The 18,980-nt window shown below is 41.8% G+C and overlaps 1 protein-coding gene across 1 annotated transcript in view; it reads left to right on the top strand.

Annotated features, from left to right (window-relative positions):
• LOC126199494 (uncharacterized) overlaps positions 1-18,980 on the top strand; it is a 270,818-nt gene that overhangs the window by 18,977 nt on the left and 232,861 nt on the right. The gene's annotated exons all lie outside the window — the stretch shown is intronic.

Below are 18,980 nucleotides of genomic sequence, written 5' to 3'. Positions count from 1 at the left end.
GGGAAACGTCTATTCACATCTTAGTGTATATGTCATTAAAGTGGTGCACCACAAAAACTTATTCTACAAAAAATTACCAAGTACTTGAAAAGAAAATTATGTATTTTTCGAAGAATGTGGATCATAAAATCATTATTTACTAGATCTGTTGACAGAAAGTGTTCACATTAGCAAATGCATTGAAATTTATGTTATTAGTCCCTTCTTATTGTTCTTTCCTTTCCAAGTGCTCCTTTTTCGAAGAATGTGGATCATAAAATCATTATTTACTAGATCTGTTGACAGAAAGTGTTCACATTAGCAAATGCATTGAAATTTATTTTATATAACCAATGCTGCAACACAGCTGGAAACCAGATATAAAATGAAATAAGCAACCATGTAAAGCAAAGCATAAAAACATCATTCAATAGCCATGTGGCATTTCACAAGTCCGTAGAAATTCTCTCAACTCTCGTAGAAAGACACTTGACATAATCAGGTGTGCAGATGTAAGAATATTTCCCATCAGTTCATAAGCATTTCAGTAAGTAGCACAAAGTATGTGCTCCACAGTATAATCATTTGTTTCCAAGTAATAGCGAGTCATATTTGCGATGCTTTCTACAAAGGAATGTCAATAGCGAGGTTAATGGCCTCTTTCTTCTCCACCTAATGGCTTTTTCTCCAGGCGGCTGTCACAATTGGGTGCCCACAACGCATTACATCAAGGTCACTTAGCTTTCTTACCGAAATATTTACGACAGCAGTTTGCAGTACAGTTGCAGTCTCATATAAAAAATTTCACATATCGAAAAATTACAGTAGAAGTGAGTAGAAACGAAATCTTATGAATAGCAGTGTTGTGATACATACACGCTTGGACACACAAGTTATAACTCTTAAAGTACGATTCTTGGTTTCCAACATCCTTTTTGACAAACCAGAGTCCCTAACTTCTATTCATTATTCATATACATATAAACACGTAATCACATACACGGTAGCATCATCTTATTGATCTTAAACATACCTCAACAGCATAATACACATCGTCGTCATAATAATATCATAACACCTTAGTCAAATCTCAAAATCGTCATAGCTTTCTTCAATATTGTCAAGACCTAAAAAAATTCTTTGCTCATTTCAGTTGTGTCATCTACCGCAAACGTACTTTAAAAATCATGATTCCATACCAAATACATCATTCAAAGTTCTCATAGTATCACAATTGTTCCGAAAAAATATGAACAGTTCACAAAGAAGAGACAAAATACAATTTCATAAGTGTGAAGTTATCCAACTGTGTAATTACGTAAACATCTGTCACTGACGTAAAGAAAGTGTTTGTCTCTCTTAGTTAAATGATCAGATAGCTGTGTAATTTATGTGTTAAAGAAATATGGTACCGATGTGTAAAGTTGTATAAGCAAATACCATATTAGCTAGGGCTCCTAGCGCTGGCTACACACTTAGTACACAAATTAGGCGTGTACCCCCCTGAGGATTAATGTAATTATACCCTCAAGTGTTACAAATTACAGCAATGGAATGAAATGCATCACGGAAAACCTTTGTATCTTTGGAATTCAAAAATCTTTAAGAATAAATGTTTTAAGTACAAAATTAATCACTCAAATACGTGTACTGTAGCGCTAAACTGTGCGTCTTGTTGTAAGATAATCTCTGTCATTACTTAAAGGTAAAAAATGTGCCAAGTGTCGTAATTATCGTCGTCCGTAAGCAAAGTTCTGTAGAAGTCAATGTACTTGCCTCGTAATAAACAAAAGTGAAATGCTATGTGTATTGATATCGTAGTTATTACGTACATTACCGTGATCAAGAAAGTACTATACTGTAATGTATTGTTGTGCTACGAAAAAGGCTGTCTCATTGTAGCTATACCACAAAGTTACTATTAAAACATCTTTTACTTTCCAGAATAATACAGAAAAACTGTGCAGATATAAAACAGATACACCACAAAAGCAACAATGTTAATTGTGTCACACATTAGTAGCATCGTGGTATAATTGTGTAGCTGTCAAAGAAACCAAATACTAAGTCATCTTTAATCTCACAGAAAGTACTTCAAATAAAGAATGTCTTTACATGTAAACCAAACTGTTGCATTAAAATCTCATTAGCAGTATATGTTCTAAGTATGTAAGCTGTATATTCGTTACGTAATCGTGCAACTAACAAGCAAGAATGTACACACATAATAACACTGTTTCGTCTGTTCACTATAACAATGCATTCGTAATTACTGTCTAAATATGTTCCCTAGGTTCTAGACTGGATAGTTAACTTCAAAACATTGTTTAATTGTGACAAAGTGGACTAGTAAAGTGAAGTGAAAAATTTTATGGCAAAGACTAAGTTAAAATGCAGATTATCTCTCAATAAACGGTTTTACATGTGAAACGTAGTGCAATCTTTTACCCTTTCTAGTGCGCAGAGTTTCAACTTCAAAGCAATTATCATGTTGTACACGTCGGTAAGGAATGCTAAAATTTTAGCGTCTATGTTATTTTTCTCTGAGCCAGCTGGCGCACGTGGCTGGCTGTGGTGCGAGTCATTGTCTGCCTCTTTGTTGGCGCGCGTCGTTATTAGGATTAGGAGACCTAACTTCTACAAATTCACCTTGTCGAGAGGGCCCTGCCCTGTTTGAATCCCGCCAGTTTTGATGAAATTCAGGTCTGTCGTTACGATTATATCGTCTGTCAACATGTCGGTAGACTCCATACTTTCTTTCTTGTCGGTGACTTGGTGGAGAATTTCTCCCTGAATCATAACTGCAGGTTAAACTGTTGTGTCTGAAGTTATTCTATCTCCCTTGACAATAATTGTTTTGGTTCCCATATTGTCTGTTTCTATGGTTATCTCCGTCATATTCTTTACTATGGAACTATTATTCTGCCGACTGTTGTGATACGAGTGGTGTCTGTTTTGGTCACGATTTGCATTGTAAGAGTAGCCTTGTCGTGTCCAGTTATTATTTCTGTCATCGCGGAATTGTGACGGATGTGACCTGTCATTCTTGTGTTCCTGTTTTAGTGTCCCGCGATTGTCAGTGTCAATTTCCAATTCTTGTAAGAGTCCCTGAGAAGCTTCAATGTCGTCTTTGCAACATCGTGCCAAAATAATATGTCGTAAATGTTCAGGCAGTTTGATTAAGCAAATGCGGATGAGTTCTGAGGGCCTATATTGGTTTGACAGGTACTGATTCTTGTGCAACATATCTTCAAAATATTTCACAAGACTGGAAAATCCAGATTGTTCGAAATGTTTCATCATTATGATGCTATATTTTACTCGGTCTTGTGTAGCTTGAGGCCAATATGCTGAGAGGAAGGCATGATAAAATTCTCCTTCACTGTGACAATCGTGAATGATCGATCGCTTTCTTACAGCTGGTTCATTCTCTAAGTAGCCACACATAAATTCTAACCTGTGCTCCAATAAACGGTTGGGAGGAAAACAATGAAAGAATGGATGAAGCCACGCTTGTGGATGAATGTCGTTGCCAGAATTCTTAAATGTTTTCAATTTACGTGTAGTAATGAACAGCTTATAGTCAAAATTATTATGTCGACTAGTCGCATATCAGTCATTGTTACTTCGTTTCGGCGGTTCCATCTTAAAATTCGGTGTACCTTGCCAATTTCTTTCATAATTTCCAAAGTGCCCTGTGTTATTATTTTGAGGCTGTTCCGTATTTCTATGTCCCTCTTCCCGTATTGGATCACGAGTGTCCTCTGAAATATGTAATTCTTGTAACACCTGTGTCAACTGATCTTCTACTTCATGGATTTCTCTTTTGTACTGTGTATTGATTTGATTTTGATTTTGAGTTTTCTAATTTGTTCATACTCTTCTGTGTCAGTGAAGGCTACCGGTCTTGTGTCATTCAGATCATCATCTACCTTTGTAGATAAGTTAGTGAACTGATCCGAAAGTTCGGCAACTTTCTCCGATAATGAACAGATTTCCTCAGTGTGTTTTTCAGAACCCAGTTTCAGAGTGTCCATTTGTGTTGAAAGCGTGTCTACTGTGTCATTTAAGTTTTCCTGAGTTTTGCAAGTTGCATAACCGAATCGGTAGATGCAACTGAGTCAATTTTAGCTTACAAGATGTCGTGATTTTCATGAACAATAGTTTGCAGTTCTTTTATGGCTGCTTCGTGATTCTGTAACGCATTTTCATGACGCGAAAAAATAGGTTGGAAATGCTCACAAATTTGTGTTTTTACGACCTTACAGACTTTTTGACATTTCGATTCGATTTTAAGTAGCTCAGCAGTTAAACCTTCGCGTGTTTGTTCAAGCGTTTGTTCCATTCAGTCTAACTTTTGAAGCTGTAGCTTTGTTTGTCTCTGATTTTGTTCCATTGTGTCTAACTTTTGAACCTTTTGTCCCATTTGTTTCTGATTTTGTTCAAGCGTTGTGTCTAACTTTTGTAGCCTTTGTCCCACTTGTTGCATTAACTGTAATAACAATGCACTGGTGTCTGAAACGTGTTCCTCAGTGCTATTCGGCAATGAATTTGAACCGGCAATATTCGCATTTTGAAAAGCAGAAAATGTGTCTTATTTGAGAAAACGGTGAGGACGTAAAACCTGAATCTACAGTATTTGCAATATTGTGTCCTGTCATTTCGGATTCCTGAGGCGAGCTGTTACCGACCGATCGATCGGTAATGCTTCCCTGTTCACTAATTGTTTCACTGTCTACACCATTATTCGCAGCCCACTCCATTTCCCTACGCACAATTACCAAATTACTACTTTGAACATTAGTTAATTCATTACATAGTGGCGCTAACACACTGCTTTCGTCTTCACTGTCATACTTTGGAGCCTAGTATTACGTTTTTCACATGCCATTATTGTCACAATATTTCACATGGTAACACAGAAAAGCACAATTTGAAGAGCAAAATAAGAATACACATTAACACAGCATTGAAAATAATATCTCTTTAATTGCAAGCGCAGCTGCGAAATACTTGGTGCAAATCTACATGAATGTCACAACTGTTTTACTGTACAACAATGAAATACAACAAGGAGATTCTCTCCACAATTATGCGCTATCAATAAACAATAACTACACTGATTACACAAACTACAAGAAAAAATCAGAAGATTCCAGTGCGGTATCCTCGGCTAAGGGTCGACATATGAAACCTCCCCTTAGAAAAATTAATGAATTACTGTGCTGATAAACCTCTTACGCTATTTGATTTTCAAACAGCTTAGCAAAACTGAACGTACTCAGACATTTCTCTCTTTACTAATTTCAATCATCGCTAAACTGACACACAATATTTTTAGCGCAACGCAATCTGACTTTCAATAATCCCTACAAAAGAATGGCCCTGACTAACAATAACCTATACCTTCATGAATCACTTACCTTACAAAAATCTTCGTTACTCGAACTACTGCAATACAGCGAGCGCCAATACTGGCAGCTAAATAAAAGGTTCTAGCTACTGAAGGCACTAACTACTGATAGGCATATTTAGCAAATGAAAGATTTTGATAGAGAACAAACGATGTATTTACCTTAATAGTGTTCAAAAGTCATAATATATATGTATATATCAGTTCATGACATCCATTCTTACAAATTTACTGTCTCTGATGTACACACGTCCAGATCATCCGCTCTCAAAACTCCGCCATCTCTCTCCCCACAGCCACCACTGCTGGCGGCTCAACTCCAACTGCGCAGCGCTACGCGCTGTTCACATCCAACTGCCCAACACTACAATATTCCAACAATGCAAACCAGCCACAGACTGCACACAGCACAGTCAGTGATTTTCATACAGAGTTCTACGTGACGTTACCAACATAAAAACCTAAACAGCCTATTTACAGTAGTTGGCCTAGTGCAGTGACGTACGAGGTTTCTGAACTCGATTGGTGATCTACAAAATAATCTAGACATGTTGCCAATGTACTACTTTTTATAACTAAAAGGAATTTGGTATGAGCTAGCTGTTTTGGACGTTGAAATACAGTGACGAGGAAAAAACTGTAACACCTAGAAGGAATTGTACGACATAAATGAAAACTGCTAGGCGTGTTTCTACATTTGAAAGATGATGTCCATGTCCCATCGCATAAGAATGACGCTAGTAGTGCCCTTATGAAGATGCAAAAAATGTTTGCTTTAAATACATGCTGTAACGGTCGTGAGCGTTAGTTAGCTTTCAGACTGGGCGTGGTGAAGTAATGTTAGTCAATAATCCTTTAAGGCGACAGACGCCATTGTCAACATCTCACTGAGTTTGAACGAGATCGTGTCATAGAGCTACGAGAAGCTGAACACTCCGTCTGCGATATTGCAGAAAGACTTGGCAGCGATGGTCACGAGAATGTACAGTCGCAAAGAGACCAGGGTTCGAATTTCGACGTGGCACTACCGAGAGGGAAGACCATCGTGTACGCTGTATGGCTCTGGTGCATCTTACGTCATCTGCAGCGGCAATCTGAACGGCAACTGACACCACAGTGAGACATCGAACTTTTACAAATCGGCTACCTCAAGGACAGCTCTGAGTCAGACGCCCTGTGGCGTGTATTCCCCTGACACCAAACGACCGCCATTGGTGACTTCAGTGGTATCAAGCGAGAGCTCACTTGAGAACAGGGAGGAGATCTGTTGTGTTTTCTGATGAAAGCTGGTTCCCCCTTGTCAGTCATAGCCGTGCGTTGGCTAGGAAGAGGCCGGTTGAGGACCCGCAATCAACCTGTCGGCGTGCTAGACTCACTCTGCCTTCCCTTTGAAAGGGCGTGGCTGATTTCTTTCCCCATCCTTCCCTAACCCTGTGGGACTGATGACCTCGCTGTTTGGTCCCCTCCCACAAACCAACCAACCAACGAATCAACCTTCCCTGGAGTTATGGTCTGAGATGCGATTTCATACGACAGCTTGGGCACTCTCGTGGTTACCCCTCATGGCCTGATCGCAAATTTATATGCCAGTCTAGTAATTCGACCTGTTGAGGTGCCATCCACGAATAACATTCCGGGGGTTGTTTTCCAACACTCGCCCGCATACCGCTGTTGTAACCCAACCGGCTATACGGAATTCGACATGTTGCCTTGGCCTGGTCGATTACCAGATCTGTCTCCAACTGAGTGCATATGGGACATCATCCAGCGTCATCCATATCCAAAATCAAATGTATTTGCATTGATCGAGCAAGTGCAACAGGCATGGGATCCATTCCACAGACTGACATCCGACACACGTACAGCATAATTCATGCACGTTTGCATGTGACATTCTGGCGGTTACCCAGTAATTAATATAAGCCTTTCATAGTTACAATGGCTTACCTCGCGCGTACCTGAACTTGTGGTTTTATGATGTTAATCAATCTACATTAACATTTTTTTGGCGCGGCGATTTTTTTCCTTCACTCTAATTCAAGAGCTGCACTTAAAAGTTTGTGACCGCAGCGGGAGTCGAACCTGCATTCACCACTTTGTTCTTCATTTCTTCTGAAAAACGCCATTTTCAATGGTTCAAATGGCTCTGAGCACTATGGGACTCAACTGCTGTGGTCATAAGTCCCCTAGAACTTAGAACTACTTAAACCTAACTAACCTAAGGACGTCAGACACAGCCATGCCCGAGGCAGGATTCGAACCTGCGACCGTAGCGGTTGTGCGGTTCCAGACTGTAGCGCCTTTAACCGCTCGGCCACTCCGGCCGGCGCCATTTTCAATGGAATAAAAATTGTATAATACTGTTCATTATCTGAGTTTCAAACAATATTACTAAATCTTTTTATAGTATCTATAATGGTGAGCCGTAGAAAAAGTAAAAAGTAAATCAGTAGCCTGAGGCGTGAATCATGGCGATGCCGTTGTCAGTAGCCTGCTGCTTATGTTTGACGGCAGCCAATCGCAGCCTAAATAAGGCCTTAACCTGATTATTTATTATTTAATTGTATTTTTCAAATTTCAGACAAGGGGCTCCATAAATTTTAAAACTGAAATCAATGGGTGACAAAAAGAAGTTCAAGCCTGTGTAAGTTCAATTTTTATGGAAGTAGTGTTCACATTCAATACATGAATAAAGGTTTTTAAAAATTATTGTGGTTATTGTCACGTTATTGTTATATACCTGTATAAAGAACAGACATTGAGCTTCAACACGAATTCTAGGTCACTAAAAGCCGATATAAGTTTCGTAAGTTACATGGCAGACGAATGGTTGTGGTCAGAAATACAGGGTAGTACAAAAAGGTACGGCCAAACATTAAGGAAACATTCCTCACACACAAATAAAGAAAAGATGTTATGTGGACATGTGTCCGGAAACGCTTAATTTCCATGTTAGAGCTCATTTTAGTTTCGTCAGTATGTACTGTACTTCCTCGATTCACCGCCAGTTGGCCCAATTGAAGGAAGGTAATGTTGACTCCGGTGCTTGTGTTGACATGCGACTCATTGCTCTACAGTACTAGCACAAGCACATCAGTACGTAGCATCAACAGGTTAGTGTTCCTCACGAACGTAGTTTTGCAGTCACCGCAGTGTTTACAAATGCGGAGTTGGCAGATGCCAATTTGATGTATGGATTAGCACGGGGCAATAGCCATGGCGCGGTGCGTTTGTATCGAGACAGATTTCCAGAACGAAGGTGTCCCGACAGGAAGACGTTCGAAGCAATTGATCGGCGTCTTAGGGAGCACGGAACATTCCAGCCTATGACTCGCGACTGGGGAAGACCTAGAACGACGAGGGCACCTGCAATGGATGAGGCAATTCTTCGTGCAGTTGACGATAACCCTAATGTCAGCGTCAGAGAAGTTGCTGCTGTACAAGGTAACGTTGACCACGTCGCTGTATGGAGAGTGCTACAGGAGAACCAGTTGTTTCCGTACCACGTACAGCGTGTGCAGGCACTATCAGCAACTGATTGGCCTCTACGGGTACACTTTTGCGAATGGTTCATCCAACAATGTGTCACTCCTCATTTCAGTGCAAATGTTCTCTTTGCGGATGAGGCTTCATTCCAACGTGATCAAATTGTAAATTTTCACAATCAACATGTGTGGGCTGACGAGAATCCGCACCCAATTGTACAATCACGTTATCAACACAGATTTTCTGTGAACGTTTCGGCAGGCATTGTTGGTGATGTCTTGATTGGGCCCCATGTTCTTCCAGCTACGCTCAATGGAGCACGTTATCATGATTTCATACGGGATACTCTACCTGTGCTGCTAGAACATGTGCCTTTACAAGTACGACACATGTGGTTCATGCACGATGGGGCCCCTGCACATTTCAGTCGAAGTATTCGTACGCTTCTCAACAACAGATTCGGTGACCGATGGATTGGTAGAGGCGGACCAATTCCATGGCCTCCACGCTCTCCTGACCTCAACCCTCTTCACTTTCATTTATGGGGGCATTTGAAAGCTCTTGTTTACGCAACCCCGGTACCAAATGTAGAGACTCTTCGTGCTCGTATTGTGGACGGCTGTGATACAATACGCCATTCTCCAGGGCTGCATCAGCGCATCAGGAATTCTATGCGACGGAGGGTGGATGCATGTATCCTCGCTAACGGATGACATTTTGAATATTTCCTGTAACAAAGTGTTTGAAGTCACGCTGGTACGTTCTGTTGCTGTGTGTTTCCATACCATGATTAACGTGATTTGAAGAGAAGTAATAAAATGAGCTCTAACATGGAAAGTAAGCGTTTCTGGACACATGTCCACATAACATATTTTCTTTCTTTGTGTGTAAGAAATGTTACCTGAATGCTTGGCCGTACCTTTTTGTAAAACCCTGTATACGTAAAATTTACCGAGTTTTAACGCGAAAACTAGTAAATTTGAAAGAGATAAGTTTGTGAAAGTTGTCTTTTACAGTGCTTGACGAATGAAAAAAAAATTAATAATTTAAAAAAAAGGACGTCTGTTTTGTATTTTTCGTCCGATTTGAAATAGGATAACTCGTATCTGCTGATTGTTGTCGTGCTTTTGTGTGTGTGTGTGTGTGTGTGTGTGTGTGTGTGTGTGTGTGAGAGAGAGAGAGAGAGAGAGAGAGAGAGAGGGAGAGAGGGGGGGGGGGGGAAGGGAGGGATGGAAGAAAAGACAGGCCGCTGCTACAGCACGTAGGATTCTTTGAAAAGAAATGAAATACTCATGGTTGCAAGAACCAGAAAGCGCAGCTCCCGTCCAGTTGTCCATCAGGCAGTTGACGCGAGGAACGTGTCTGTCGAGAACAACACAGTTGCCAGCGACGCGAGAAACGCCTCCGCTAGAGCGCCCTCGTCCACACCGCTGCGCGTGATTCATTCAGCACCGGCGACGTCTGTGTCGCTGGCGAAACACTGGTTGCGGTTCTTTCTAAACGGCCGCAACCGTTGGATCGCAGGTGCGCAAGCTCGCTTTCCAAACGTAGTGTTTCATTCTCTCGATAAATAAATTGCGCGGCGCCAAAACTTACGTGCGTGCCTAGTCTAAAGCCGTCGGCACACGGACCGTGCATCCTAACGTTGAGCGTTGAGCGTGCCGAGTTTCTGACGTCATAGCGTGGAATAGCACGTTCGGGAGTCTTTCCGAACGTGCAGAGCAATATCTGGCATGTGAGATATTCTGAGCGTGCGTCTGAGCTTTGACCAATGAGATGGCACAACACCACCTACGTCACACGCACGCCGTACAGAGTTATGAGGCGCCATATTGGCATTCATTTGAAGCCTATATGTATATATGCCGTTTCCGAGCACCAGAAAATTGAGAATCACTGGAAAACCCATTGTTAGTTGTGTGATTCGTTCCAATAAAATAATGAGAAACATCACATTCGTGGCAAAATAATTATTGTAACTTGCGTATTATGAGAGTAGGCTATTTGAAGGCAGCGACACACTGAAGATCCACCTAAAACGCATTGTTCTTGGTACAATTTGTTATAATTCAATTTCAATTAGTAACATAATTATCTACGATTAACGTTTTTAGCAAGTAGTGTATCTGTACAGTTTTGTGCTTTTGTTGGGGCAGTGGTTCGCGTCTTGGCACTTCCAAAAATTTTTTCCTAACGTGTTTATTAGGTTCTGATACTTTATTATTAGTTTAATATAAGTATAGGTTATAGTATTTGATGTTATGTAAATATAAGCTCACCTTTTTTTGAGGGGTGACTGTTCGATTGGCTTATCTACAGGACAGCTTGCGCTACTTGTATAAAGATATTTTTCTCTTTTTTTTTTACGCTTCGTAATTCACATGTTGCAAAGATTCTGCTACTGGGTAGGAGCAGTGATCAAGTAAGACTGACCTTGGGGTTTTACTAAAATGTAGGAATGATGAAATAACTTTTATCTTATGCAATCCGCCCCCGGTAGCTGAGTGGTCAGCGCGACAGAATGTCAATCCTAAGTGGCGTCAAACCGAAAGACTTCCACCCGGCGAACGGTCTACCCGACGGGAGGCCCTAGTCACACGACATTTTTTTTTTATCTTATGCGGAGAAGTATTCCAAATTTGTACCGCACTGTTTGTAATGGAACTTTTATAAGCCTGTGACCTTATTGACTGGACATGGTACCTTCCTTTTCGTGGACGATGAAGGATATGTGCATTTTAATAGAGCTAACGTGGGAATTTTACGCGCGCCCGTTGAGTAAACAGTGTGATTTACGAACTAGAAACATCCATCAACTGCCGCTGGAGTGCGTTGCGATCGCGTATACCACGTTGGGGCCCACGTATTGTTTGCACAAGTCTCATCGTTCCTGAGCGTTCAGCAGCACGTTGAACTGGGCACGTTCAACGTTGACGTTCGACAGCACGGTCTGTGTGCTGACGGCTTTTAAAGCTAGGTCTTACGTGACTGACAAACGAGATCGATAGCATCTAATCCAGGAATGCTTGAACGAACGGCTTGCAGGAAGCCGTACCAGTCGACATGGTTAGTTCGTTGGTTCATTCGAGGGACGAGACCAAATAGCGAGGTCATCGGTACCACCGGGTTAGGGATGGACGGGGAAGGAAGTCGGCAGTGCTCTTTCAAAGCAACCATCCCGGCACTTGCCTGAAGCGCTTTAGGGAAAACACGGAAAACCTAAATTAAGATGGCCGGACGCAGAATTGAACCGCTGTCCTCTCGAATGCGAGTCCAGTGTGCTAACCCTGTGCCATCTCGCTCAGTCCAGTCGACATGTTTCGATGCCCTACGTGCGAGCTATAAACTCTTGTTGCCAGCTGACTGGTAATGGCGCTGAGAAACCGCTGGAAGTTGGCATAAAATCCATTTCGGTGTTAAGCCCCGTCATTAAGAAACACTAAAATTATAAAATCGACGTATCGTCCACCTTTACAACTGTCCTCGTCAGACAGGCTAACATATAGACCATTTGACAGGGCTTTGGATTGGATTCGACATGCGATGTGCAACAGTGAAATTCCTCTGTAGTTATTAGGCTTTGTTTAGTCTCCTTTCATGTCGACGGGATACATTAGGGACGGCTTACGTTCTTTTGTTGCCTTTCCTGTTGCTGACATGTTTTCGATGAATCTGTGTCTTTTGGAGGTAATGATTTTGTGAAATAATTTCCTGATTTCCGAATTTAATCCACGTAAACCAGACATATATTGCGGATTAACTGTGTTGCTCCAGTAGGAGGTAGCATTCATATTCTAAATTGTAAGTGCTAAACTGTCAGCCTGTTTCGCCAATATAGACGTCGCCAAATTCACAGCGAAATTCGTAGACATCTGCACCTTGGCGATCGTCTACGCAAACCTTCATGGACCTCGGCAGCTACCGGATCTTGCGGCCTTTCTGAAACGTAGTCTTAGTTTCCCCGGAGTGTAGCACGCTGTCTACTCGCTCACTGACGCCGATAACTTGAGGTTAGCGAACAACAAGGCAATTTTTCTTTTGTCCCTTAGTCAGTTTTGTCTTCACTGTAGCTCATATGTCATTGCATGTTTCCGTCTGTCTATGAGCCTCATTTGACGAATGTTGCTATTCAAGACTACGGGACCAAAATTAACTTTAAACAAGAGAATGATGTGCCCTGGACGTGAAATATATCTTCGAGGACACTTTTACAGTTTACATCCGCAACAAAGATCACCATAAAAAAGTGAGAACACACACACACACACACACACACACACACACACACACACACACACACGCACAAGGACGCACATTTAAATATGTACGGGATGACGCGCTTCCTCACATGTACTAGCAACATAAAACTGTCACAAAATTTTGTCTTGTGCATATTTCGGGCAGTAAATGGGAATTAAAGGTTGACAATCTGGAAACACTGTTGTCACGAGTACAGTAACTATCTCTGTCAAGATACACCGGCAGTGCTTTGCAGTTGGCGCTGTGCATAGCGTTTTAGGTTAGTATGCAGAAGGTCGAGGGTTCGCTGCTATGTTGAGGCTTATTCATTATTGTTTGCTATAAGTAATCTGCGTGGTACGGTATTTGGCGTCTTCATCGCCATACAGCAATTACAGTGTGTCCTCTACAAAACCTTTTGCGGTCGTGCACGCGAATTTTTTTCACCAACGCGTCTACTAGATTCCAAATTTGTTTTGTGTGTACCCTCTCTCAATGGTCCCTCCGATTAATACCAACAATTATCCTTGTCACGTTCAGTTCCATAACATTTCGTTAGGGTGTTAAGTCACCAGAAAGGCTAGCAACTTGCTTTGCAAATAAATTCAGTGCGACCATTGGGGAAGGACACACAGAACTGTTTTGTTGAAGTCCCACTGTAATCGCCGTATGATGATTAAGACGCCAGATACCGTACCACGCAGACTATGTTTAGCAAATTAAAACAAATACGCCTCGATCCAACACTGGAACCTCGACCACCTGCATTTAATCCAAAACGCTGTCCGCTGCACGAACTGCACAGCACTACTCTATCTCATGACACAGGTATTTACTGCTACATGTGATTACAGTGTCGCCATATTGCCAATTTTAACCTTCTATTTACTGCCCGAAATATGCTCAGGACCAAATTTTGTGACAAATATTTTTTTATTGTCAGTATGTGAGGAATCGCGCTGCGAAGTAGAAGTGCACGAATTTTTCTTCACGCTGTATATATACTGCCATAAACACGTCTTTACAGGAGTTCGACGTGGCATCCATTAATGACAGTGAACCCCTCCGGCCTTCGGCATAAGGAATGACACAGCGTTTGAAGTATACCTGGTTGTTGTTGTACCTGCTGGCACGCATGTCAGACGTGACCCTGTGGTGTCCGCGCATCGTTGATTAGCGTGGCGTAGACCAATTCCTTCAGTTGTCCCCATTCAAGCATCCACAGAGACGTTCAAGGGAGAGGCCACAGGTTCGATCTTAATATTGGAGTGAGAAAACGGGTGGCCTTTCATCTATTTAGTTTAACTCATTTTTGATGAAAATTATCAAAACGTAGTACAAAAGAGTCAATGGGAAAAGGAATAACATTGGGCATATCGTCCCGTCAACGTCCAGGTCATACGAAGTACGAGCTCTGATGGTGTGAAGTATAGGGAAGAAAATCGCTCGTGTCCTTCCAAAGGAAACATCCCGGCATTTGCTTGCAACCATTTAGGTTAACCACGGAAAACCTAAATCTGGGTGGTCAGGAGCGGGTTTGAACCGTCGTCCTCCAGAATGCGAGTCCAGTGTGTTATCCACACCGCCGTCTCGCTTGGTCGGAGTCAGTGCCGTAAGATGGAGAGACAAAAGTATAGAAACGTCAACATAAAATTTCTGGCCTTTGCTAATCACAGCAAATAACAAAAAATAATTCAAAGAAGCTGTAAAGAAATTACAATAAAATGTAATACGGGACTACGAGTCTCATTTCAAAAGATGCAGTACATGGATGCAATATCCACAGGAGGACTGCGCACGGAAAGATACCATAAGCAGAAGATTTCCAATACCTACGAGAGATTATACAGGAAACAGGACTGAATTTGACATCCTATAAATAAAGAATAACAAATCTAGAGAAAGCTTAATGAATTACATGGAACTACTGCAGTGAATGAAGTATCTCCATCAATGCCAAATTAGGACACTATAATACAGTAATCTTAGCAGAGGCCTTGTATTCCTCAGGGGAAGAACGAAAATGAATAAGACAGAAAAGCAAGAGAGGAAAATACTGAGAAGGGTCTATAAGCCTCTTCAAGAGGAGGGATGTACATAAAGAGACCGGTGAGAACTATACCAACAGACTGAGACGGTTACAAACACCAGGTAAAGAAGGACAATGTTTTATAGACACATACATAAGATGAGCGAAGACAGACGGAAAAAGAAGATTTATTATATAGTGGCGACAGATACAGTGAAAAAATAACTGGATGACGGAAACCATGGAAGATGTCAAGAAACTTAACATATCCACATAAAACATTGCAGATAGGAAAAATACAGAGAAAAATCAGAAAAAAAAACAAATTTGAACTAACGCTGAAGGGGAAAAAGAAGAAATGAAGAGAACGGAAGAAACAAATATAATATATGGGACGTTTCTGAAAAGAAAAAGGCGACGGGCAGAAAAAGGTCACTAAAGCTGTGTTTTAGAGCTTTCCTTGACGAGGAATTACCATAATAATATAATAATAATAATAATAATAATAATAATTATTATTATTATTATTATAATTATAATAATATACACTCTATTAATTCGGTTATCGTAATTCAAGATGAAACTTCTTAATTTAACATATTTTTTAAGTAAAATACTGAGTGAAATTGAATGCAAGTGTCACTTTGCTATTTTTTTATCATTTCATTTCTGACCTACAGAACTGTTCCTAACAAATACAACTCAACTTGCCCTATACATTTATTGTTGACAATATACAAACGCAACGCAATCTGACTGCAAATAATTAACACAAAAGAATGGCCCTGAATCAGAAGAAATCCTAACAAAAATCCATACATTTCATAAGTCACTTACCACATAAAAAATCTTCATTACACGAACTACAGCGATACAACAAGCACCAATACAGCCAGCTAAATAAAAGATTCTAACTACTGTAGGCTCTAACTACTAATGGGTATGTGATTAGCAAAGGAAAGGTTTTCTTGCGGAGCAAACAATGTATTTAGCAAATTTTACCGTAATAATGTTACATCCAGTCCAGAGAAATTATATAACTGTCCGTGACATTCAGTTCAAAAAATTATATAATCATCAACAATCTTACATTTCCATGATGGACACACGTCCAGACCGTCCGCTCGCGCTAACACTTCAAACCTCTAACCTTAATCACTGCTAACTGTTAACATCCAACCTCCATCACTGCTGGCTATTCACCTCCAACTGCCACGAATGTTAACTATTCACCTCCAACTGCGAGTCCGACGACCCACAGAGTCTCTTACAGAGGGCACACAGTGCTGTCACGGTTATTAATGTAGCCTATCGTGCTGCCAACATACACACATATAAACAGGCTACATACAAAGAGAGGGAAGTCAATATTACTGTGACAGGGTGGGTATTAGGAAGAGTGTGGTCTGTGCTACTCGGGACGGTGAATGGTAGACAAGAGCGGATCGGCAGCTTGTAGTGCTTTCCTGCAGCGAGACGTTAATGTTGCAAGGCAGTTCTCTTGTGACCACTTGTTTATACTGTGCAACCCGGGTCTTGTGGAGCGCCCCTTCCGACTGAGATTGCTACAGCCAGGCCGTCGGCAACGGCGTGCTGATGCTGTAGGAGTCTCTCATTACATCAGTAGCCCCTCTTACGATGGGCGTTAAATAAGTGTTGAAACACATTTTTTCTCGACCAGTTTCGGTTGAAAAAACGTAGAATTTGCTGCAGGACATCGTGGAAAATTCCCGCTAACCTCCTATAGTTCCAAGAAGTTCCGATAGGTGGCGGCGCTGTACGTGGCCTTCAAAATGGCACCTGTAATGGGGAGTCATAACAGAGCACTGTCATTGGATTTCTTTTGGCTGAAAACCAGAGCTTCGCAGATATTTAGAGGCGCTTTCAGGATGTATACGGAGACCTAGCAGCGAACATAAGCACGGTGAGTCGTTGGGCGAGGCGTCCGTCGTCATAGCAACAATGTCGTGCAAACCGGTACGATCTCCCGCATGCCGGTCGGCCACACAACTAGTGACTTCTGCAATATTGGAACGTGGAGACACTCTCAGTCGAGGTGACTGACGGATCACAATCAAACACCCCGTTGCACAGCTGGACGTATCTGTTGGTAGTTCTGACACTCTCTTTCACCAGTTCGTACTCGATGGTGTGTGTCCAAGGGTTCCGCGGCGTCTAATAGAAGACCATAAAAAGCAACAAAGGACCATCTGTTCGGCCGTTATGAGGCTGATCGAGATGATTTTTTCGTCTAACATCGTCACAGGCGATGAAATATGTGTTCATCACCTCGAACCGGAAACAAAACGGCAATCCATGGAGTGATGCTCGCACCACCTCTTCTCCTCCGAAGAAGAGGCTCAAAGCCGCACCCTCACCCAGTAAAATTATGGTGGGAGTCTTCTGGGAGTTTTAATGGGTTGTTCTTTTTGATGTCCTAACTCATGGTGCGATGATCTACTCTGAAGTGTGTTTTGCTAACCTAAGTAAACTTAGGAAACGACTTCAGTGTGTTCGTTGCCACAAAAATGCAAACGAACTTCTCCTTCATGTCCACGTATGGTCTCACACGAGTCTGCGGACCCGACAGAGGACGTCGCTAAACTTTATTGGGTTATTCTTCTTCATCACCCTACGGCCTGGATCACACCTTCCGACTTCCATCTGTTTGGCCTGACGAAGGATGCGCTGCGCAGGAAGAAGTACGTGGATGGTTGGGAGGTTATTGTTGCAACAAGACTTGGATCCGAAGTGGATCTGTAGAGTGATACCAAGCGAGCATACGGGTCGTGGCTTACGGCCGTAGCATTGAACGGATATTATTCTGAAAACAGCGTTTCATAGTCAGAAGTGTGGGGAATAATATGGTCTATTTCAATCCTGAACAAAACCAACCTGATTCCAGAAAAAATGCGATACATAGAAAACGCCTCTTGTATTTGCACTGCTTCGTTCATAGCTGCCACCCAAGAACGAGAGGTTCTTTAAATTTAATAGATAGGGCTCAGTCCACGTGGCGCTCTGATGTTACCGATTAGCTGGGTTGCCACAGTCGCAAGTGGCGTTCATATCCTGCAACGAGAGTGCTAATCAGTCCCCCTTTTTCATCAACATAGACGTCGCCGAATTCACAGCGAAGTGCCTATAGGTCTGCAGCGTGGGCAGCATCTACGGAATCCTGCGTGGGCCGCATCAGATTTCAGATCTTTTGAATACTCTAAAATATAGTCTTATAAGGGAACAAAACCAAATTGACACCATATTTTAAGGGGGGGAAAGCTCAACTGCGAGATATCGGCCTCGGGAATCGATCCCGAGCGAAAATTTGGTCCATAATTTTGGTAGTACCCGGTTATGACCTTCTGAATGTACAGCTTTCAGATTTCACGCACACCGCTTGTTTGTCACTGGCCCCCTGCACTGCAGCCGCTTGAATCCTGAGCGCGAAGTTTTGTAAGGTGGAGTAAGAGGTTCGTGGAAGCATGCTTTGTTCATTAGGTGAAAGTGCTTGTTTTCAAACCCTCTGCTTCTGCCAGGGATCTCTTAGCTCTGAACATTTTCGTGTTGCAAATCACCAACGCAGTGTAAATGGATAAAACGAATGACTGTGACATTAAAGAAATAGCGGAGGACTAATTTAATTATTAACATCAACGTTTTGCTTTATTTTCCTTGGATTTTATAGCTGTCAATGGTAAAGTGAAGTACATTTGCAGCAGATGCAGTATCCCTCAACGTGACTGGCATGATTAAACTGCTCATCGAAAATTATTACCTAGCTCTCTAGACACAGAAGGTGCAGAATGTCAGTTCGAGAGCATTGTTAAACTGAAC

The sequence above is a fragment of the Schistocerca nitens genome, chromosome 8 (genome assembly GCF_023898315.1).
Source record: "Schistocerca nitens isolate TAMUIC-IGC-003100 chromosome 8, iqSchNite1.1, whole genome shotgun sequence".
NCBI classification, from domain to species: domain Eukaryota; kingdom Metazoa; phylum Arthropoda; class Insecta; order Orthoptera; family Acrididae; genus Schistocerca; species Schistocerca nitens.
This window is presented reverse-complemented; position numbering and strand designations above follow the sequence as displayed.